The 23559-nt window shown below is 39.5% G+C and overlaps 1 pseudogene; it reads right to left on the reverse strand.

Moving 5' to 3' along the window:
* Positions 1-11955: 11955 nt before the first annotated feature.
* LOC104865386 lies at positions 11956-14359 on the reverse strand (annotated as a pseudogene).
* Positions 14360-23559: the final 9200 nt, after the last annotated feature.

A 23559-nucleotide genomic window follows, 5' to 3' on the forward strand; every position in this document is an offset into this window, starting at 1 on the left:
TAAAATGCAATACATGTTAAAGAGTAAAGACCATTGTTAACATGTTATATAATTTGGATCACTCCCACCCCACACACACACTGGGGATTGAACTCAGGACCTTTAGACTTGCCAGGCACATTGCCACTAACCTACATCCCCAACCCTCAAGTTTCCACTCCTGGAAAGAGCATACCTTGATTAGAGCAAGTGGGAATAAAAGCAGAGGACAGCCTAAGCACACCCCTCAGGTAAAAAGGTAACACAAGAAGGAAAGTCCAGGAGCCTGATATACAAAGTTTGTACGCATTTCTCCAGTAACAAACATCAATACTCTTCTATCTATATTGCAAGTATCTATGTTTTATGTTAGGATTCTAATTGCAATGTTTTGAGCTAGTTTAAACAAAAAGAACTCACTTAAAATGCAGGTTTTTCTCATGTGACCCAGTGTCAGGAAAGCAGTCAATGTAGAGACCTGAAATAGACCTAAAATAGAAAACACGTAAGAAGTGGCCTAATCTCTGTGTACCTGTTTGTTTCTCTGTTTTATGTCATGGGATATGACTAATACGTCTGGTTTTATAGTTCTGGATACCCAGACGACCTGAATGAAAGCCTCTCCTTCCCAGTTCCACGTTCCTAAGGGAAAGTGAAGGCATTTAATTGCCCCATTGTGGATCAGGTGTACCAACACAAAAAAAAAAAAAAAAAAGCCATTCACTCATTTTCTGAAGATCGCTGTGGGAAATAGTGGCAGGGCTATACTAAATCACTAGAAGAAATACTACAAATTGTAATTACGTCACATATCCTAGCGTTGTAGCATTCTCTAATGTAATTATCATTGGCCTGTGCCCTAAAACCAAATCATTCCTGACAGTAACTCATGGGATCTAATTCAGCCAAAAGGTCAGTCAAAAATAATCTAGAGTTGCGCTCACCATAGAACTTTCTGAGATCATTAAAATAGGTCTGTGTTGTATAATACAGTAATGCTAGCCCCATGTAGCTACTGTGCACTTAAAATATGGCTTGTGTAGCTGCAGAAAATCATTTTTAACTATTTTACTTACCTGTTTCGTAATAAATATAGCCCTCTTGCTACCATTTTAGAAAGCACAAGTCTAGAGGGGATTACTAGATCAACAATGATTTATAAAGACCTTTATTTTAGCTGGGCATGGTGGTGCACACCTATAATACCAGCACTTGGAAGACTGAGGCAGGAGGATTGCAGCAAGTTCATGGCCAGCCTGGAGTATGTAGCAAGACCCTGTCTCAAAACACCGAAGGAAAAAAAAAAAAAAGACCCCCATCTCAGAACAATAAAAAGGACTGAGGGAGTAGCTCAGGGGTTGGTGTATTGTGTTGTCCACTAAAGAAGTGGTTCTTCAAATGGCTAACGTTAAAATAGCATGGACCATAATTGGTTTTGTTTTGTTACCAGGGATCGAACTCTGGTCCTTATGCTTGGAAGGCAGGCAGCAGAACCACTGAGCTAAATCCCCACCCACACCATAATTGGTAATAGTCAAAAATAACATCAAATATTTTGAGCTCTGTAGTTTTTTTTTTTAATTTAAGTGATGGAGCTGGAGATGAAATTCAGGATCTTGCCCATGCTATACAAGCACTCTGCATTGAGCTACAACCCCCTTTGAATATCCATTTGTCACCCAGTGATAAATCCGCAGATTCATGTCTTTTTTCTTCACAATAAATCTTTCCTTGTAATACATAACACTTGACCCAATGCCTACCCAAAAAGCACAGTTTTCCCCAGATTTTCAAAGTGAACACTACTACAATTTGCTCTTGAGAAGGGGATATTTTGCACAATGTAGTTTCGTGCTATTATGTTACAGATTTTGCTGACCAAACTTTGATGTGTTTCAGATCATCTAATAGACCAAATTATTTTGTTGCTGTAGAAGAGGGTACAACGCCCAAAAGTAATTTCCTTATGTCCTTAGACTCAGTCTTTCATCTATGAATATTTAAATTGAGGGCATAATCATAGGGGGCACTGAGGTGATCGTCCAAATAAAGCCATCCTAGATTACAATGTCTTGTGATCATTGTGTTCCTTATGTTTGATAACTCAAACATCCAGAGTAGATCTGGGCCTCATGGACAAACCAATAGTAACTAAACATACAGAGACTGCTATGTACCTGTCTTTGTTTTGTGTTGCTATATAGCAAAGTACTGTCATTCACTCCATTGTTTCAGTCAGTGATAGCCTGCATGTGTTACAGTGGACCAGTAGGATTATATTGCCTCGTGAGGCCCTACCTATCTTTATGTAAATACACTCCTAACAACCTCTTTCTTAGAATGTCCTCTCACAAGTGGCCACACCTATATCTGAGGCTGAGGATGTTATAACGAAAATAAGTTTATTTAGTTCACAGTTCTGGAAGTTCAAAGGCATGGCACACTGTAGCTCCTGAGTTCTTCAGAAAGTCTCATGATGGTTCAACTCACGGTGGAAAAGCAAACAGGGAGAGTAAGCACAGGTGCCAGAGGACCTGTGAGAGAGATGGAGTGGAGATGCTAAGCTCTGGAGGTAAACAACTCAGTCCTATGATAATGAAAACTCACTCTTGCTAGAGTAGCATTAATCCCTCTTCAAGACCCCAATGCTGTTACATATTGTTGTTACATTGGAGATTAAGCCTCAGTATGAGTTGGGTGGGGACAAACCATACTCAGACCACAGAAGTACCCCCCCAAATGCAAATGTATTAATTACTACATGATGTATCACTTTCAAGTGATTGGAATTCCCCAATATTCTACTATGTACTTAGGACAAAGCCTTTCATAGCAAGGTCTCCGGGAGATCAATAATTCAAGGTAACTTGGATTTACTAAAAGGTAAACAGGAAATTTTCAGTAATTAGAACTTTGGTGTCCTTCCCCTGAAAATTACTCAAACTTCAGCGTTCTTTTCTCTGAGGCTCCACTGAACTGCAAACATCTCTGACACTTGTTAGTATTTATATATCTATGTGTTTGTTTGTTTATTTTGTACTGGGAATTAAACTAAGGGACCTTGTGCTTGCCAGGCAGGCGCAGCACCACTGAGCTACATCCTCAGTGACACCTGTTAGCTTTTAAACTGACATCCTTTTGCTAAATTTAAAGCCTGTGAGACTTTTAGTAAGACTATTTACAGGAGACCTGATTTTAGGGGTGGAGACAGAGCTGAGTGTTATAGCACTTGCCTAACATGTGCAAGGCCCTAGGTTCAATTTCCAACACACGCACGCGGGGGTGGAGACAGAGCTGAGTGTTATAGCACTTGCCTAACATGTGCAAGGCCCTAGGTTCAATCTCCAACACACGCACGCACACACACACACACACACACACACACACACAATAATTTTATAGATATTTAAATGTAAATCTGAGGGTTTTAAGGTGCTTTTCTTACTAGTTTCAAGTGGGTATGTGACCTGAATTGCATCTCCCCAAAAGGTATGTGTTGATGTCCTAACCCCTGCTATCTCAAATTGTGACTGTATTTGGAGTTAGGGTCTTTACAGGGGATGATTAAATTAAAATGAGGTTATTAAAATAGGCCCTAGTCCAATCGGACCATGTCCTCATCAGAAGAGGAGTAAAGACCCTGGGAAGATGGGCAGAAGGCCACCTACAAGCCACAGTGAGAAGCATCAGAAGAAACCAAGCTTGCAACACCTTAATCTTATATTCAAGGCTCCTAGAATTATGAGAAGATAAAATTCTGTCCTTTAAACCACTTAGTATATGGTACTTTGTTATTTCAGCCCTTTCAAACTAATGCAGGTGGTACATAACACTTTGAGACTGGGAATCCAATATGTTTAAAGTTTGCAAGCTAAAAGCAGTAGGAATAGTGAGGAAAGTCACTAACATTTCTCTTTTGAGGTGGGAAACATTTGGATTTGTGTTTGAGAGTAAGTTGTTCTTTGTGGGAGGGGTTGCTATTTTTGTTTACAAAGGTAAATTTACAATACTATTTTGAAATGAAGAAGTATCCCTCCGCTGTGTGTGAGCATGTAAAAATTCATCTGTGTTGTTGGCAAAGTAATTAAGCCAGTGTGGAGCTGAAGTCAAGTTTCACACAAGGAAAATGGATTTCACTTCTTCCTGGACAGAGAGGATTGCACTGTCTTGACCTGACATAAGGAAGATCTGGTCCAAGGCTCTCCCATGGTCCATAGATAACCTGAGTCCTGCAGTCCAGTAGCAGGTAAGTGAGCCACTAGAATCTTCTTGCTGTTCGGTTAGTTTGGCACAAAATTTTGCGGGCAAATAGAGACTTAGAATAATGATGTTTGTTCTTTAAAAGATTAGATCAGTAGGTTGTGTGACAATTACCCATCAATTGGATTTATTTAAACTTTTAGTGAATCAATGATACATTGCATTCCTCCTGGATATGTTTTCTGTTTGTAAGGCTTTTCTTCTAGAATTTTCTTTTGACGCTTCTCATTTTCACATTTTTTCCATCTACTGGACATGCAAAGGTAAATAGGACATAACAATAATGATATAAAAAATGAAAAGTATAAACAAAGATGAGGGAAAGGCCCAGAGAACCAAATTTTTTCAAGGAAGACAGGAGATGGCAGTAAAAAGCACCAACTGTGACCTTAACATTAGATAGGCTGGCATCTAGGAGTGTCCATTAGATTTAGTAAAAAGGTTTCATTGGCAACTTGAAAACAATTTCATTGGAATGCAGGGGGTGAATCAAGTTGCAGCAGAAAGCAAGAATGATTGTCAAACAACTCTTTTCAAGATTTTTCAAAGAAAAGACAGAAAAGAGAAGTTAAAGGGAATAAGAGGTGAAAGGAATGGTTTCTTCGCCATGGCGTCCTGGGCACAGCAGATTGAAGGGGCACCATAGAATGGACATAGAAAATATCCAGGGAGATATAACATCATTTCGAGCTACTAACTCAAGGAAATTCACATTTGTCTTTTACATTTTTGTGGTGCTGGAGATCAAACCCAGGGCCTCATGCACACTGGATAAGTGATCTGCCACTGAGCTATATCTCCAGGCACTTAACATTTTTATTTTGACAGGATCACGCCAAGTTTCTGAGGCTATTCAAACATGCTTGAGCTATATCTCCAGGCACTTAACATTTTTATTTTGAGACAGGATCACGCCAAGTTTCTGAGGCTATTCTCAAACATGCTGTCCTCTCATCTCAGCCTTCTGAGAAACTGGGATTACAGGCCTATGAGGCTACACTAATGGGACTTCCCAATTTTTTGTTTTTGTTTTTTAATTTTCTTTTTAATTTTTTTTTCTTTTGTTTAAGCGGTGGTAAAATTTCACATTTATTGAAGAAGGGGTAAAAAGGAGATTAAGGTAAATATGGGTTCTGCAGAGCAAGTTTGGGCTGAGTAAAAAGGAAGGAAAAAATAAAAATACACCCTAAAGTTTAGGATGGCTGTTGTAAAGAGGTATATATGCCCACAATTTTAAAATTGGATCAATCATACTACATTCCTTTCTGTGAGGTCACGTTTTTGAAGTTGGGTTTCTGACAGTTGGAACAGAAGGGAAGTACCAAGTGATAGTCAAGGTGGAGCTGGAAATAAGGAGGTAGCTTTCTAAATGATTTCAAGGTGTGAAAGAATATGAAATGCTGAACAGGCATAGGAGCTCCCTGGTTAAGTAATTGTGTTTAAGAAAGGATTAAATATTTTTTCTATTCATGTGTATTATTTTTTTAAACAATTATTGAGTTACTAGGATATAAGAACTTTTCCAATTGTTTGGACCTAACAACTTTTTGGTTTTATTTTTTTAGACAGGGTCTCCCTATGCAGTTCAGGCTGGCCTTGAACTCCCTATGTGGCCCAGGTTGTCCTAAAACTCATGGCAATCCTCCTGCCTCAGCCTTCTGAGTGCTGATATTACAGGTATACACTATCCTGCCCCAGTAGGACCTAATCACTTATTGATGAAGTGTTAGTATTTATTTTAGCATGGGGGACCACCCCCTGCAAAAGAGATGCTAAATGGTACCTTAAACCCAGAGGGTTTGAGAACCTCTGGGTTAAGATTGTGTTTTATTGTTTTGTTCCGCCTATAATAGGAAAAGAGTAGAGAACATAAAGTTTTAAAAAGAAGTTATTGGGGCTAGAGCTCAGTGGTAGAGCTCTTACCTAAGAGTAAGCCCTGGGTTGGTTGCTAGCACTACAAAAACATAAAGAAAAAATAAAAAAATGGTTGTTAAAAGGCATCTACCTTATCACTTTGTCCTATTTCACATAAAAGATTTGTGGAGAAAAATGGATTAGTAAAGAAGTCTTATAAAGAGAATTGAGTGTATGTGTTGAAAGAATTAGCGTTCAAGGTATAAAATGACAGTAAAATGGAGACTCGTATTATTCGTGGAGTCAAAGAGGGATTCCTGGAGGTCAGGACACCTGGTACATTGTCTAAGAGCCACAGAGAGGGTCCCTTGTGCCCTTTAACTCCAGGGACAGCTGACACTTAAAATGATGTGTGACTGGCGGGATGGCAGAGGAGACTCCATTAATATTGTTATCGTATAACTAACTTACCAACACCAGAGTAAGTGCTGACATTTCTTTTTTTTAATGCATCACTGAAGTGATAAAAAGTGAAAGCATTCCCTGGAGGTCAAAAAAAGTAGCATCAGGAATGCAAAGAAATAAAGGAGCTTTAGAAAGGCAGCACCCTGCGAGCCTCTACCATCAGTCCCTGATGTCCCCAAGCTTTGATTCTAATATCCATAGAGGAGAAGCACAGGGGACACAAGGTGACCAAGTTATGGAGTCTTAGAAGCTTGCACAGAGCTAAATGGCAATACCTTCAGTAAAATGGCTCAAGTGTAAAATGGGAGAGGCATAAAAACTTGCCCATGGGTGAAAAAGAGGATGGCTAGGAAAGAGTAGCAAGGAATTTGTCTGTCTCAGCATTGGAACTGAGAGAAGAAAGGGAAAAACTTCCCCTGAGTATTTCTAACCACAAGTCAAACCTCAGGCAATTTGTGGTCCTATACATAATACCTAGGTAATGTGAAAAAACCTCAAGCAAAGAAATTATTTTAAATTGGTAGTGAGTTGGCACACTGCCAGGCAACTGACAGCGTGACAACAAATGCCCTGGGAAGAAAACAACTTCAACCTGATCGTCAAAGAAGCCTGACAAATTAAAGTCCACTGCAAATAAGACTATAGAATTCAACAAATGAACAAATGGGAAAAGAACGCAACATGAGTGGCAGCTACAGAAAACAAGAGACGGCAGAACCAGGCCAGCAAAAAGCTCAGGGAGTGGACTTGACAAATCTACAATATAAAATGTTTAATAAATTTCCTGAAAATGATAGATGAGGTTGTTTATAGTAGCCCCACTACTGAAAACAATAAAAAAGTGTTGCCTAAAGGGGAAAAAAATCTGAAAAGAGCTGAAAGCACTAAAAGCGGGACCAAAAAAAATGAGAACACTAAGAGAAGCAAACAGAACCCTGAAATTGCTTTTGTGTTGAGAGCATTTTTCACTCCAGACAAACTACCAAGGGGGAAAGGAGCAGAAGTCAGACCTGGAGTCTTCCAAGTCATGAAGTCTAATTTGAGAGTCCTCACATCAAGGTGGACCTTTGAAGGGCTACAACCCAGGACTGGGGTGAAACAGAAGTTAACTCTCTTCCACCTTCATGTCGGGGGACTATGAGAAAAGTTTCTGTAGGCAAACAGTGCAAGAAGAGGGAAAACACTGAATGATGAAATAAAACCCAGCCTGCATATGGATTTGCACCTCAAAATCACATTACTTTAAACCCTTGATATAGTTTTAAGTGTTCTGGAAATAGTAGCCCCCATTGGCATAGGAGCAGTAATACTAATCTCTGAAGGACTATCCCTTCATCCAGGCTGCAAGAAAATCCTGCGAAGAAATTCTCAGGGAAAATTGGTGTATTCATTTTTCACTACTGCTCTAAGAAATTACCACAAATTTGGTGGCTTACCATAAAATTTGTTATTTTACAGTTCTGCAGATCAGGAGTCAAAATCAGTCTCACTGGGCTAAGATCGAATTGTCAGCAGGGCTGCTTTCTCCCTGCTGTAAGCTCAGCAAAGAACCCATTTTTTGTCCCTTTCCAGCTTCAAGAGGCTGCCTGCATTCTTTGCTTAGTGGCCTTTTCCTCTGACTTCAAAGCTGGCAAGGACAGGTCAGTTCCTTAGTCCTGATTTCCCTCACACCTCATCCGCTCACATTCTCCTGTCTCCCATCTGTAATCACTTGTATAACTATGCCGGGCCCACAAAGATAACCTAGGATAATCTCCCTTCTGAAGCGTCTTAATCTAATCACACCTTTTACATATAAAGTAATTTCACTCTTTTGTTGTACAATAGTCTCAGGTTCCAACAATTAGTATGTAAACATAATTTAGGGGAAGTATTTTTTTCCAGTTTATTACTTTGATTGTAATTTGATTGTAAAGGGAGGCTTTCATCTATACTAAAGCATGTAAACACTCTCTATAACTTTTGCAGTTTAAGATGCAACAGTAAAACTAGCACAGATTATTTTCCTTTATAATTTTATGAAGATTCATTTTTACTATAGATCTCAACATACAACTTTTGTCTTATAAAGTCAAGAATTTTTACTTTTTTACAGAAAGGAAGCACTTTATATCTTCTCTTTGGAATATCCAAATTTCCAGCATTGATATTCTTGCACCCTGGGGATATGGTTAAGTACAATAATGGTATCAACACAAGCACTGTGATACTGCACTTGTCCATCTGATACTAGAGACAGTAGTTAAGTGACTAACATGACAGGCTGGTAGGCTTGGTCATGTATACAGTGTGACTATACTGGATAAAGGGATGGCACAAGAGTTTGTCATGCTGCCCAGAATGAGGTGAAATTTAAAATGTATGAGTTACTTATTTCTGGAATTTTCCACTTAATATTTTCAGGCTGTAACTCTCTGCAGGCAAATGAAACCAAAGAAGGTGAAACAGGGTTAAGGGAACACTACTGTACAAAGCAGCACACCCAGAGCATGGAATACCTCAAAGAGGCAAAGAAAAGTACTAGGGACCTGAAAGGTGAACAGTTCCCAGAACTAGGAGACATCTGTGAGTTCTGGTTAGCACAACAGAGAAATATGGTTCAACACCTGGACTCAAACAAGGCCCAACTAGACTCACCCTCACAAAGCAAGTAACAGCCAATTGCAAAACAAAATCCCACATTCTTTAAAGGAAGCCTACAAAATCCACACACCTTTTTGATAACATGCAGAATGACTAGCATTCAATAGATAAGAAAGTACCAAACAAATATGAAAAGAAATGTGTGACTGTTGTTAGAGGTCCCCCCTCAACAGCCCAGGTGTTCTGTAATTAGCCAGAAAGTCTCATAGAATTCATAAAAGCTGCTATACTCACAGTTACGATGAAAACGTACACAAAGTAAATTTAACAAAGGGAAAGGACATAGAAGAGAGCCCAGGAAAAAGTCCAGGCACTTTCCCAGTGGTACTTTCCCATTAGAATCATGTGGATAGCATTTACTTTTCCCAGCAACAGCAATAAGCACAAAATATTGCTAAATAGGCAAGCTTACTGCAGCCTTGAGGTTCAGGGTTTTGTTTAGTTTTGTTTTGCAGGGATGGTGGTGGTGGTGGTCCTGTAGGCATAGTGTCCACTGACTTAGACATTCAGCGTTCAGCCCCTCAACAACCAAAAAGCAACACAGCACGACTATAAGTCAGCTACCTCAAATCACAGTGTTACATAAACTTCTGAGGTTGGCCCAAGACCACGGGTAAATAATTTCTCTCTTATCAGGCAGGATATTCCAAGAGCTTACTTTTCCATGATCCTGTCGAGGGTCAGACCTTTCTCTGGAATGTGCGAATTTTAGCGTACAAAGGCCGACTGAGTCATCCCTTTACTGCAGAATGACATACATCCAGGAGAAATATAAGTAAATGGAGGCAAGCCTACAAATTATAGACATATAACAGTGATTACAAACCATTATATGGATTTAGAGAATACCATGAAAATAATGGTGGAAAATGGAGAGTATAAAAATAAAAAAACAAACTTTCTAAAAGTGGGGAAAAAAATACCCAAAGTAACACACGCACAGAACTTTGAATATTTGAGTAAATAGATGGTAGGAACCAGATTTCTCACTGTTGGAATAGGACTTCTCCTAGGGAAAAGGCTGGAGTGATCCATGTAGTGAAGTAATCAACCACAAATGGAGATAACTTATGAATTCTTGTTCGGGTTAATGTAATTACAGATAGTCGTAAATAGAAATATTTATAAATATGTGCATACCCTTGGATTAGTTTACACACATATGCATATACACACATGCACATACTATTTCTTAATACAATCTAGACATAGCAACATCCTAGTACATCTGACAAGTACGCCTAATGCCAAGATTTTGTAGTTTCTAGCATTATTTTCTAATAAAAGAATCTAGGGCTGTTTGAAGAAGTGGCTGATTCTAGGGTTGAGGCACAGAAGATATCAGTCAAGCAAAAACTAAAGCAAGGACTAAACACATAGACACCATGACGGGAGTACGTCAAAGGGACAAAGGAACCACCTGAAAGAGCTTCCAGGGGCTAAACAGAGACAATCAGGGCCCTTTTCTGGAAAACTGATGGACTGATTCTAAAGTTTATATGAAAACAAAAATTATTTAGCATATCTAAGACAATTTTTAAACAAAATGTCCCACACTTGTAGATAACTATGAATATGCATTTAATTCATTGTCTACAAAAGTACTGAGGTAATTCAATGGAGGAAGGATTGTCTTTTCAATAAATGGAAATAGAAGAAAGGACTCTCCATAGAGGGGGAAATGTGCCTCAAATTGTGCAGTGCACCATAAAAAGAATTACCCAGAGCAGGAAGAGCATAGGGAAGAAGGGAAGGAGTAGGGAGAATCAAGATACAACCAAGGTTACCTATGAGTGCTCCAGTTTTACCATTGCCTCACATTTCAATTGCTTGAGTGTGATGCTCTTTAGTTTGATTTTAAACATTGCCATTCTACTTCTTTTTCTTTTCTTCTTCTTTTTTATTCTTCACAGACTCCAGTTTAGTCATCACAGCTTGTGGATAATGTCACACAGGAAAAATGAAACTAATGAAGAGCAAATATGCCTGCAGCAACCTTCAGGAGTTGAGAGTGAGAAGCTACTTCAAAACTAGACTAGGTGCTTACAGTGGATGTCTAGAAATGCGTTGGTAGTGGCAGAAATGCCTAGCCTCCCTCGCCCCGTTAGCAAATGGAATGATTTTTAAAATAAACAGGACTGCTTCACACTAACAAAGAAAGTTCAGCTTGAATCTACTGTTTCTCATTTTGATTTTATGTGTGCTTTAATGCAACGATCAGCTCAGAGTTCCCAAGTGGGAAAATATTCAGTAGTCCCATGTACTTGTACTATTGGTACGCGTTTAAAGTAAACATCATTAATCACGGTATCCACAAATAAGCTACCCGATACATTAATTAATTCTTGCCATCAAAAGAACTTTGTTGGAGAGGTAAGCCCACTTTGTGAAAAATGATTTTACGACTGCTTGAACCATTTGGATTTGTGTTCAGTACTTTAAAATGTTTGACTCTTTGGTTCTACCTAGTCTGATCTCAAATTTTGTCTTTGCACCCAACCCTTTTTCTCTCTCTCTTTTTTTTTTTTTTGAAAGAGACAAAAAAAAAGTAGTTTTTTTTATTTAAAGGTATAACTTGATAAGTATATTTGTTTACAACCATTTTTGTGAAATACTTTGTTAAAAAAATATGACCAATTTCTTTGCAAACAACAGACACATACCTCAACTATGATGCCCCTAATTTTTGGTGAATAATGTACATAATTAGGCAGAAATAGGCAAGTTCACGCTGGTAGATTAACTATCAATTGCTCAGTCAAAACTCTATTTGTGGCCTCCACTTCTTGATCGATTTCTGCTGCCACTTCTCCTTCTACCACCTTGTCGACTTCCTGAGTGACTCCCTTGTTGACTCTGTCTACCTGGTCAGCCACCTGAGCAGCTTGACCGGCCAGACCGGCCACTTGACCAGCTACTCCTCTGTGTGGAATTAGATGTGTTGCCTTTATAATATTCTTCGATTTCAGGTGATTTGGCTGGCACTGAGAGTATCCAGTCTGAATCATGCCACTCTGCCTGTAACCTTTCTGACTCAGTTGTGGGAACATCAAGGCAAACACCATATTTCCTTTTAGGAGGCACACTCTGGTAATTTGGGACCCTGCATTACTACTCAGCTTTCTGTTAAGTTCTTTCCAAGCACAGCTGACATCCTGTATTTCTTCTGGGCTCTCCAGAGTCACGGCCACAAACCCCTTATCACAGCTGATCAAAGAACATGGTTCAAAGCTTGATGCACCAGAAATGTGGGCTAATGCTGCAGCCGAGGCACCCACTACCCCATTCTCTTCTATTAGTCTCTGAGCTGATGGTCAGAAAAAATTGACAGCAGCATAAGAAACAGAAGCCAGAGAACTGATGGCACCCAGGCTTTTAGATATAACTACATCCACTGTAAAAGGAACACCTTACACGTTTAAAAGTTATTCCTGCTTTTTGTTCCACATATCTTAGTTGACCTCTCTCTCTTGGCTGATAGAAACATATGCAAATCCCTGTTCGGCCAGCTCTTCCTGCATGTCCACAGCAATGAATACAGGACTCAACAACTTGTGGAGGAGAACTCTGAGTCAGCAGGTCAACCTCAGGAATGTCCAAACCACGAGCAGCCACATTGGTGGTCACCAAAACTTTAAAAATACCTTCTCTGAAGAATTTCAACGTAATTTCTCTTTGTGACTGTGCAGTGTCCCCATGTAAACACTGGGCATCCTGTTTCATGTGTGGATTCATGGCCATTTCAGTTACATTCTTCTTGGTCTCATGGAAGATAATGGCCCTCCCTTCAGACCCACTGTAGACTTTCAGGTCATCTCCAATAACCACTGGCCTCTGAGACCAGTCGCACAGGATGGCCAAATGTTCCACAGTAGCTGCAGCCTTCTGAGTCATTTTTCCAACAAGATCAACCTGTTCATATTTGGATTTCATAGTTTTTTGGCAACTTTGTATACCCACTGTGGTCAAGTTGCAGAAAAAAGTAAAGTCTGAGGATTGTCTTCAGGATCATTATTGTAGGATTCCTGGATAATATCTTCAACATGTTCAGCAAAACCTAAATTTAACATCTGATCCACTTTATCAAGTACAACATGGTGCAGTTTAAAAAGATCCAGGAGGCCGCTCTGCAGATGGTCTTTGATACGACCAGAGGTACCAACCAAGATGTTAATACCATTTTGAATATGATTTATCTGGCTTTGATATGATGTTCCACCATAAAAACACAACACACTGAGTTTCCTAGTTACATCTTTGAAGCCTTCAGCTACTTGGTTTGCCAGTTCCCTTGTTGGACCCAAACCAAATACCTTTGGTGAGTGGTTTTTTTAAAAAAAAATTGTTTCTTGATTTCTTTGGAGCCTTTTAATCAAGGATATGGCAAAAGAGAATGTCTTCCCTGTTCCTGTCTGTGCTTGAGCAATTAAATCTTTTCTTTCATATACAGGACCAAAGGTCTTAACTTGAATAGGAAAGAGATACGTTACCCCTCGACCTTTCAGAAGCTTTATGGTCTCTTTAGAAATAGAGAAATTGGGGAAGGCTCCCTCTTTTTGTTCATGTTAGAGTCTCCTCTAGTTTATTATCACTTGATTTATGAGTAGAACTTTCTAAAGATGTTACTCATTTTGATTCTTTTCATATTCATCAATATCTCCACTGGGTAGATCTTTTCTTCTTGACTTATGAGATATGGGAAATTCATCTGAAAGTCTACTGAACCGTTCTTCGGTGTCTCCATTTAGCTTCTCTTATTTTAGATAGTTTGGGCTTGGGAGCATTCAGGTCATCTTTAACATCATTTTCTCTTGTTTCTGTTTTCTCATCTGAGTCATAGTGGTGCCTTGGCTTCCTTCCATCACCCTGTTACTATAACTGGCACGCCATCTCTTGTATTATCAAGACTCAGTCTCTAGTCCATCTCTAATCCCATAAGATTTGGGGGAAATTAAATTATGTAATGTGTTTTGGGTTTATCTTGTTTATATCTTCATAGCAACCCTATAAAGGAAGTACTGGTCCACAATCCCTTACCCAAAGTTCCGATATCCATAAAGCTCTTTTTCTGCTCCTTCCTTGGGCTCTCATACTCTTCCAAGGGTGCTTCCAGCTCCATAATGTCCCCAGAGAGGAGTTTCCCAAGCACTAGTGGCATCCACCACCTCCCTCTGAGCACAGTGGTCACATCCACCTAAGGGCCTGCATCCAACCCGTTCTAAAGCCAAAGGACATCTGGCAGCATGTAATCCAGTAGAGGCAGAAGTAAGTGATATGATTAGTAGCTATTTTTAACCTGGTTTTATCATTTCTAGGCAGTGAGTAGATCATGTGTGAACAAATGTGGATGTTCATATGGCTTCTTAATGGTTGTAAATTGTATCTCATCATGGTCTAACCAAGGTTGAAGATTGCAAAGCTAAGTCATCAGACAACAGTGGGGCTTTAGCTCCATGCACTATCTATGGACCTCATTTATTTTGGAATGGAGGTAAACATGGAGAGCTTCAAAAAGAACAGGTAGAAAATTCATTTGAATGGAAAAAAAAAAACCCACCATGTAAGGCCTATAGGACAGACATGTGTTAACAAAAACCTAAGCAATTACAAAATAAGATCCAAGGTATTTTTTAAGCATCAAGAAGACATTGTGCAAAGAAACTGTGTTGGCTTTTAAAAACGCTTTTAGTCTAGGGACGGGGGCTGTAGCTCAGCAGTACAGCATGTGCTTGGCATGCACAGAACCCTGGGTTCAATCCCCAGAGCACACATGCATACACACACACAAAGAAAAAAACATTTATTCTGCTTTTGAGACAGGGTCTCACTATGTACTTCAGACTGACCTGGAACTATGTAGCCCAGGCTGGTCTCGAACTCACAGCGATCCTCCTGCCTCAGTCTCCCGAGTGCTGGGATTACGCATGTGCCATAGCAGTACAGCATGTGCTTGGCATGCACAGAACCCTGGGTTCAATCCCCAGAGCACACATGCATACACACACACAAAGAAAAAAACATTTATTCTGCTTTTGAGACAGGGTCTCACTATGTACTTCAGACTGACCTGGAACTATGTAGCCCAGGCTGGTCTCGAACTCACAGCGATCCTCCTGCCTCAGTCTCCCGAGTGCTGGGATTACAGGCATGTGCCACCGCGCCCTGCACATTTGTTCCGTTTTTTATGAGATCTTTTTAACGTACATTTCTTCTGCTGATATCACATGAGCCATGACCCATTATAATGCAGGCAGTAGATTTATTAGTATTGACAGTGTGCCATTCCCTCCCTTGCTTCACCTTGGAATCCCCATTCCTGTGTGCCTGCCAGGCATGCTTCCCCTCACTGCAGACATTCGATAGTGGCTGTCAGATTAACCTCACAGATGGCCTTAATCCAGTACATTTTTAGGATCCCCTTTTCCTCGGCTGCGTTGCTGAAGCTGCTGTGCTCCTCTGATGCCTTCTGCAGGACTTCTCACTTGTGCTTCCTCCTCTCTGCCAGTCACTTCAGCACCAGGGCCTCTTGAGAGTTTCTCCTCTCTGAAGCCTCCATTTTCTTTCTGGATCTCCTCCAGAGACAGGCAAAGTCTGAAGGACTTCGGAAGATGCAGGTGGCGGCTCTCTGATCTGACTAGAGGCACATTTGTTGATTTGCTTCACTTCCATGTCACTGTGAGCACTGATCTTGATCTGGGAGAAAGTGCCATGAGATCAGTGAGAGCATGGACAGCTCCTTCATTTGGTCCTTGCAGGCCGAGACCTCACCTTCCAAAGCACCTACTGTGTTTCATGAGAATCCCACTTTATCAGGCAGGTCCTTGTTCTTATACCCAGCTGCTGTATTAGTCATGATAAAAAGTGCGGATGCTCAGTGGGGGTGAGGGCAGAAGTCCAGGGAGAGCAGATATTTGGCTTTTTTTTGAGATAGGCTCTCACTATGTGGTTCAGTTTGGTCTTGAACTCACTGTACAGCCCAGGCTGACCTCAAACTTGAGGCAATCCTCCTGCCTCAGCCTCCCAAGTGCTGAGATTACAGCCTGGCTGCTTTTTCGTTTTACAGGAAAACTTTTTATGCAGCTACAGCCCGTCTTTATCTAGGTAACTCCTATTTATTTTTCCTTTTTATGAATTGTTTAATACATAAGTAAAATATTTGCAATATATGAAAGGCTTACAGATTTTAAGTGAACGCTTGTATAGCCCAGACATTCACCTGGAGGACTCACAGGATTCAGCCTACAGGGATTTTCAGAGCTCTGGCTTATGACAGTGAACAGATACAAAGTGTTAAGAAAGTGAAAAGGTACAGAGAACAGGGTCTGGAGGAATCCAGCTGAAATATTCCAGAATTCTTCTACCAGAGGTGTCATACAGATCACATCCAACTCCTCCAACACTGAATTGTGAAAGCACATATGGAATATTACTGTTGGAGATGCTCTTTAGGAATGAAGTGGCCGGGGTTGTTACTGGGTCTGCTCAACAAGATGTGCTGTACTTGGTACAGAAAAGTTCAAGACTTCCAGAATGAGAGCAGGCATTCAACATCAACCACAGTATTTCTGCAGCTTAGAGACAATGAGTCATTCTTACCAGGCAATGGTGGAAACCCTCCCAAAATCCAGGTTCCCAGAAAACTAGGACTTTCTTTTTAGTACGGGGGGGTTGAACCCAGGGCCTTCACACTGAGCTATATCCCCAGTCCTTATTCTCTCTTTTGAGACAGGGTCTCACTGAGTCACTAAATCGCCCAGGCTGGGCTCCAATTTGTGATGGTCTTGCTTCAGCATCGCACAATGCTGGGATTATGGGCATGCACCACCAGCCAGCTAAAAATAGATCCTTTTAAGAATAGCATTCTAAGTCTTTGTTAATCTATCCTACCACCCACTTCCTGTTTTTGTGTTCTTTCCAAATCCTTTCTTCCATCCCAAACTCTCTCCTTATACTCTCACATGTAATAGCTCTCACATTATATGTGTGTAAAATATATGTGTGTGTATTAATAGTTTATTTGCTATTTGGCAATACTTTGAACTTTATGTAATGATGGAATGATATGATTTTCAGTATTTCATTAAAGTAATGTTTGGAGATTTTATCCAAACTGTTTTTGAAATTTATCCATTTTTATGCCTGTGTATTCTAGTGTGTGTACATGTCATTATATCTATGTATGTATTGTGTGTATACAGACATACACAAATGTTAAAGATAGAATATAGTCTTCAGCTCAGAAAAGTATTATTTTTTGATGGAGACCACCCTGAGCAAACTACAAATTCATTAACTGGCTTTTCATCCTAAAAGTCTGAGTCTGCCTATTGGCCCACAATGGCTTGCCTGACGAGCCAGCAGTTGGTGTGTGGGAAAGGAACAACTCCCCACCCCACCGGTTACAGCAGAGGTCTCAGTGATCTGTGAGGCTGTGATGTATTGGATGGCAAGTAGTGGGCTAAGGGGAGCATGACTCAAACAGAAAGCTCCTATAGAAGAAAAAATTAATCCGTGGGAAGAAACGAGTTTTCCATTAATCTATGAGCTGTTCTTGCTAAAATGTTTCATTCCCTTGTTGCTAGGACCCTGCTTGTGTCAGTGCTCTCCACCTCACTGTTCCCTGCACTGTCCCTTACCCCTTCTACAAGCTACATGTTCAATAAATAGTCGCGAGCTGCAGGAGATGGTGTCTTAGCCTCATGAGAGCTTTGACCGTCCTGGACTCCCATTTATGCATTAAGATCTTGTATTTTATTATCCTGCCCCCGTACCCTTGGTCAGGTGATTGGGAGTTTGTGCAGCTTCCAGTAATCTTTACATTTATTCATGGATGCATTATTTACATAATTGAAAACAACTCAAATTCCGTTAATAAAATAATGGATATTAAATTATGTGGCATAAAATAATTTAAAGATAACACTTTACTGAGTTGAAGGTTATATTCCATCTTTAACATAAACAGAGAGGCCTTCATGTTTTAAGAAGGGATCAACAGGACTCTAATAAATTTGTTTCTTTTATTATTGCATTAGCTTTTTATCATTCTAACAGAATACCTGGAATAATAATATCTTTCCCATATGCTAAATCCCATATGATCTTCTCTTTATTCCACTGGTTTGTCTATAAATGTACCTGTACAATAATACTATTTTAAGTATTGCAGGTTTTATAGTATGTATCTTATTATATGGTATGGTTGGTTCCACTTTATTATTCTTCTATTTTGGATATTTTCTGGCTACTGTTTCTAAGTTTTTAGTTTTTTTCCCATATGCACATTTACAATGGACTTATCTACTATCATAAATATCTGTTCCGATTTTTATTGCAACCCCACTACATTTACGCATAATTAGGGAGAAGTGGCATCTTTTTGAAGTTGAATCCTCCATTGCAAGATAGGCAATAAACAAAATAAACAGCCCTTAAGTAGAGGATGCATTGTTTGGTGACAAGTGTGAAACAAAGCGGGGAAGGAGACCGGGATGTAGGGGGTCGTATTTGAGAGAGGAGGAAAGGGGAGAAAATAGAGGGTGACGAGTGTGGGAGTGATGACGCCTGAGCCTGGATGAGGGAACGGGTGGGCGGCAGGGGTTCTGACAGTGACCTTCCTCAATGCATCCCCAGGTCTTTGAAACCACAACACCGGATCCAGAATAATTTCATGTTTTGGTACTGGGGATCAAACCTGGGACAGTATGTTTGCAAGGCAGACAGCAGAACCGCTGAGCTAAATCCCTGGCCCAGATCCAGAATAATTTTGTGAAGTTCATTGTAAAGCATATTTCCTTCCCCTCTATCGTATTTCACAAACTCTCAAAGTTGAAAAGAAGTTGATTGTATGCAAATGTTTGGCTACTATGTGCATTTTCGAGAAATGGTCATCTGGTTCCTGCTTTTATGATGCCAGTGGTAAGAAAGTCAGTACTTCTGGAATCCACTTTAACTCTGCTATTAAGTTCTATCTCAAACTGAGCCAAAATTTACTCCCATATAACTATCACCTATTTGTCTCAATTCTATATTCTAGAGACACACTGTGAGAGTTTAACTCCTCTTTTACAGTGTAATCTCTTTTTCTTCTTTCTTTTCTTTTTGCTTTTTGGTTTTTGAGATAGGGTTTCACTATTTGGTTTAGGCTGGCCTCAAATTCATCATGTAGCCCAGAGTCAGCAATCCTCCTACCTCAGCCTCTTGATTCCTGAGACTACAGGCATGTACCACAATGTTAGTGTAAACTTTCAAGAAATCAACTTTTTAAAAATCATCAAGCTGGGCACGATGGTACACATCCATAATCCCAGCACTTGGGAGGCAGAGGCAGAAGGATCATTTTGAGTTTGAGGCTGGTGGCTTGGGCTACATAGTGAGTTCAAGGCAAACTTGAAGTACATAGACTTTGTCTAAAAAAAAAACCAAAAAATATATATACACACACATATATAATATATAGTATATAGTATATACTGCACTGTAGTCAAGATGGTATATAGTACTATATGGTCTATATATATAGTCATGTTGCCTGCTCAACATGAGCCGTTTTAATTTCTTCACTTCTTTCATTCTGTGTTTGATCATCTCACTGGTTAAATCACTGCATAATTTTTCTTCTACACTGTGGCTCCCACATCTGGATGTTTGCACTAAAATAAGCACTAACCAACTCAGGGTAGGCTTGACCTACTGAAGCCTCTATTATACTTCTATTCGGATAAATTAAAATTTCATTTACTGCTTTTAGCATCTCTATCATATCATGACTGTTGCTCTTAATCTGTATTCCTTTACTCCTATGAAGTTGGTTTCTTAGGCTGAGCATCTCTCTGTCTCTCTCTGTCCCCCCTGCCCCGAGACAGGGTCTCATTACACAACCTAGGCTGGTCTCAAACATGTGGCGGTTCTCCTGCCTCAGCTTCTCAAGTGCTGAGATTACAGAGATGCACCACACACCTGACTTGGGCTGAGTTTTCAACTTTTAAAATTCCAGTTATGTCACATCTATTAGCCTCATCTGAAGTTTTGCCTCATCTGAAGCCTTAATCAGCACAACGTTGCTCTCAGAAAGTCTGGTTTTTAAGGACTCTTTTCTTAACTGTAAAGCTTTCTTCCCTCTTGATATTAAACAGTGCTATTTCAGTCTGTTCTAATTATGCTATTGAAGACAAATCTGCCCACATTACATTGTCTACAAAAGCATCTAGCAATGCAGGTACACTTCTAAATGCAATTGTATTTGTTTTGTAAATCAGCTGCCAGTGGGATTCCCCGGTGGTTGTGACAGCTTTCAGTCTACAGTCAAGGAACATCCCTGTATGATTTAAGGAAAGCAATGCAGAAAATGCCTTAGAGGTCTCTAGTTCAAGGTCACTGACAGAACACATGCATTTGCCTGACCTTCCTTCTGAGACTCCACGGAAATGATGCTACAGAAAAATAAAAAGTCATATAGATTCCATAGGAGTGGGGAGAGTAAGGTGATTCTACAGCTGGTTAAAAAAATTCTGGGGTCAAAATGGAATACCACCACATTTGTTATCACCTGTGGGATGAAGGGTGAGCTGCAGCACAGCAGAGTAGCACTGCAGTTGGAGCTGGTGTGCACAAATCAAAGAGTGGAGCACGAAGGGAGCTAAGAACAGAGAACAGCTGCGCTAGTCCACCTCTAGCATTCCACCTACACGCACTGTCACCATAGAGAAGCAAAGGGAAAAGCCTGATTCTGGAAAACAAAACAATTTCATGACATATTGTCCAAGGTGAATATTGCGTTTTACTCCTTGGCTTCCAAAGAAGTTCAGAAGGCTGGTTAACATGGGCCTCCAACAAATGTAGGTTTTCCTTGGAAAAAGGCTTGTCAGGAGCCAGATGTACTTATGTAATAGGAGATCACTCATAGGAGTTTCCTGAAGTGATCCATCAGGTCTTGTATTCTTAAAAACAAAGGCATTGTAAAGGATTGGTAGGTGTATAAGGAATTTAAAAAGTGACCCAAAAGAGCTACACCAAGACCAGAGAGGTAGTACCAGAGAAGGGAAAAGAATTGAAGAAACAGAAGGCAACTAAGATTAAGATTTCAAGAAAGTGCTACTTGAAGGTGACCCCAAAATTCATGTGCTGGAAACATAATCCCCAATGCAGCAGTGTTGGGAGGCACTTAGGTCATGAGGCCTGTGTGTCCTGGGCAGATCAGTGCCATTGTGAAGGGCTCAGCAGAAGGAGGTGGCTCTCTCTGGCTGTCTTGCCATGTGAAAATGAAGCAAGAAGATACTGCTACCTTGACTTTGGACTTCCCTGCCATTAGAACTGTGATAAGCTAATAAATTATCTACTCTACAAATTACATAGTTTGTAACATTCTATTATAGCAGTTCAAATGGGCCAAGATAATAGGTAAAACAAAATATTTTGAAAAATAGTACCAAAAAGGGGCTATTAGAACTAAAATTAAGCATGAACATTTGGAACTTGAAATTTTAGACCCAATAACTCTTGATCCTTCAAGTAAAAGTACAGCAATCACATATCCTAAGTGTGGCAGACCCTCAAGGTTGGCCAACCCAAAACTACTCGCAGCATCTTCTTTTGCCTATATCTTAACACAGGCTGTTAAAGCTAAATATATATGCGCATGATTTTCACAACCAGAGAAGCCCTATTAGATATAATTCCAGTCAATGAGATGTAGCCAAAAGCCAAGTTAAAGTGTTTCTGGGAAATTTTTGTCCATGCTCCACGTGTACTTCAAAAGAATGCTAATTTTTTTGTTTATTTAGCTATTTATTTGCATTTGTTAATCATGTTCCTTAAAGAACCTGTAGCTTTTTATTAGTATACTTTATCAGCAAATTTCTGAGAGCATCTGTAATAATCTCCAGGTACAGTGTCAATTTATCTCTCTTTTAATTTTACTAGTTATTGATTCATATCACTCGTGGCATTAGACTGCTTCTTGATTACATCATTACTCTTATTGCTTGCATTTAGAATTCAAGGTGAAAAAATTGTATTTGTCATTTACAAATAGTCTTGGCTTTACTTTGTTTCATTATTGTGGAACATGTATCTACTTCAACCCTTTTATTTTCAAACATTCTGAATAATTTTTTCTTATGGATAGTTTACTGGATTTCACATTTAAACCCAATTTTAGCAATCTTTTGATTTGTGTTTTTAACGTATTTACATTTAATTAAATAGAACAATATATTTGGACTTTGATATCTTATTTCATATTTTCTATTTATTTTCTTTTTCTGTACTTCATTGAATGGATATGTGTGTGTGTGTGTGTGTGTGTGTGTGTCTGTGTTTGTGCATGTGTGATAGATTGGGAGACATTTATGATAATTTTTTTTTTTCGAATGGTTGCCACAAAATTAAACCTACAAATATCTAGTTTACTTTTATTTCTTGTCACCACAGTTACTCCCACTTGACCCTCTCTGTCCTTGCTCTATGATACTAAGAGTTTACTTTCTGAGTTATTATAGATATTCAGTACTTGCTTGCTCTTTCTTCTGGGCCACAAAGTACACTGATATTACTAAGTTATTTGTGTGCCTGTGTTTCCATGTACATTCTAAGACTCTCTTCTGTTTATTTTTCTCCTCATTGAAATAATTTCTCTAAAAGTCCAGAGAGATCTTTTTGTGACAAAACTCCTGAAGCCTTTTATGCCAGAGTGTATCTCCATTGTGTACCTCCATGTTCACATATGTTTAGCACAACAAAATTCTAGGTGCAAGGTTTGTTTCTTTTTTTTGATACTGGGGATCAAACTCGAGACCTTGCACTTGCCAGACAGGCGGTAGAGCCAATGAGCTAAATCCCCGGCTAAACCCCCAGCCCTAGTTTGTTTCTTTTTAATACTTTTAAAACATGTGCCCATTGTCTTTTCTGTGTCCAATGTTGCTTTTGAGAAGTTTTGATACTTGTTCCTTTCCTTTGAAAATATTTTGTTCTCTTTGTAGATACTTTTATAATTTTCTCTTTGTTTTGGATGATTAATAAACATGTCATCCTCTTTGGCAGTTTAAAATCATTCCGATCTTAGCTCTTTCAGCTTTCTTTAATTGTGGAAAATTAATCACTATCACTTCTTAAAATATTTCCTCCTTCTGGATCTCCTGTTATGTAAACGTTAAGTTTGCTTCTAGCATTCATGACTTTCCAAATAAGTTACAATCTGTATTCTTTCCTAATGTCTGAAATCTTTCCTGTCTTCTTGACAGGGTGACCAATTCTAAATTTTCCCAAAACATCATGGTTTTAGCGCATAATGTCCTGCCTCCCAGGCATCCCCTACTCTGGGCAAAGCAGGATAGTTGGTTACCTGACCAAACAAAATGG

The sequence above is a fragment of the Fukomys damarensis genome, unplaced genomic scaffold (assembly GCF_012274545.1).
Source record: "Fukomys damarensis isolate Sample0158 unplaced genomic scaffold, DMR_v1.0_HiC HiC_scaffold_14, whole genome shotgun sequence".
Taxonomy (NCBI): Eukaryota; Metazoa; Chordata; class Mammalia; order Rodentia; family Bathyergidae; genus Fukomys; species Fukomys damarensis.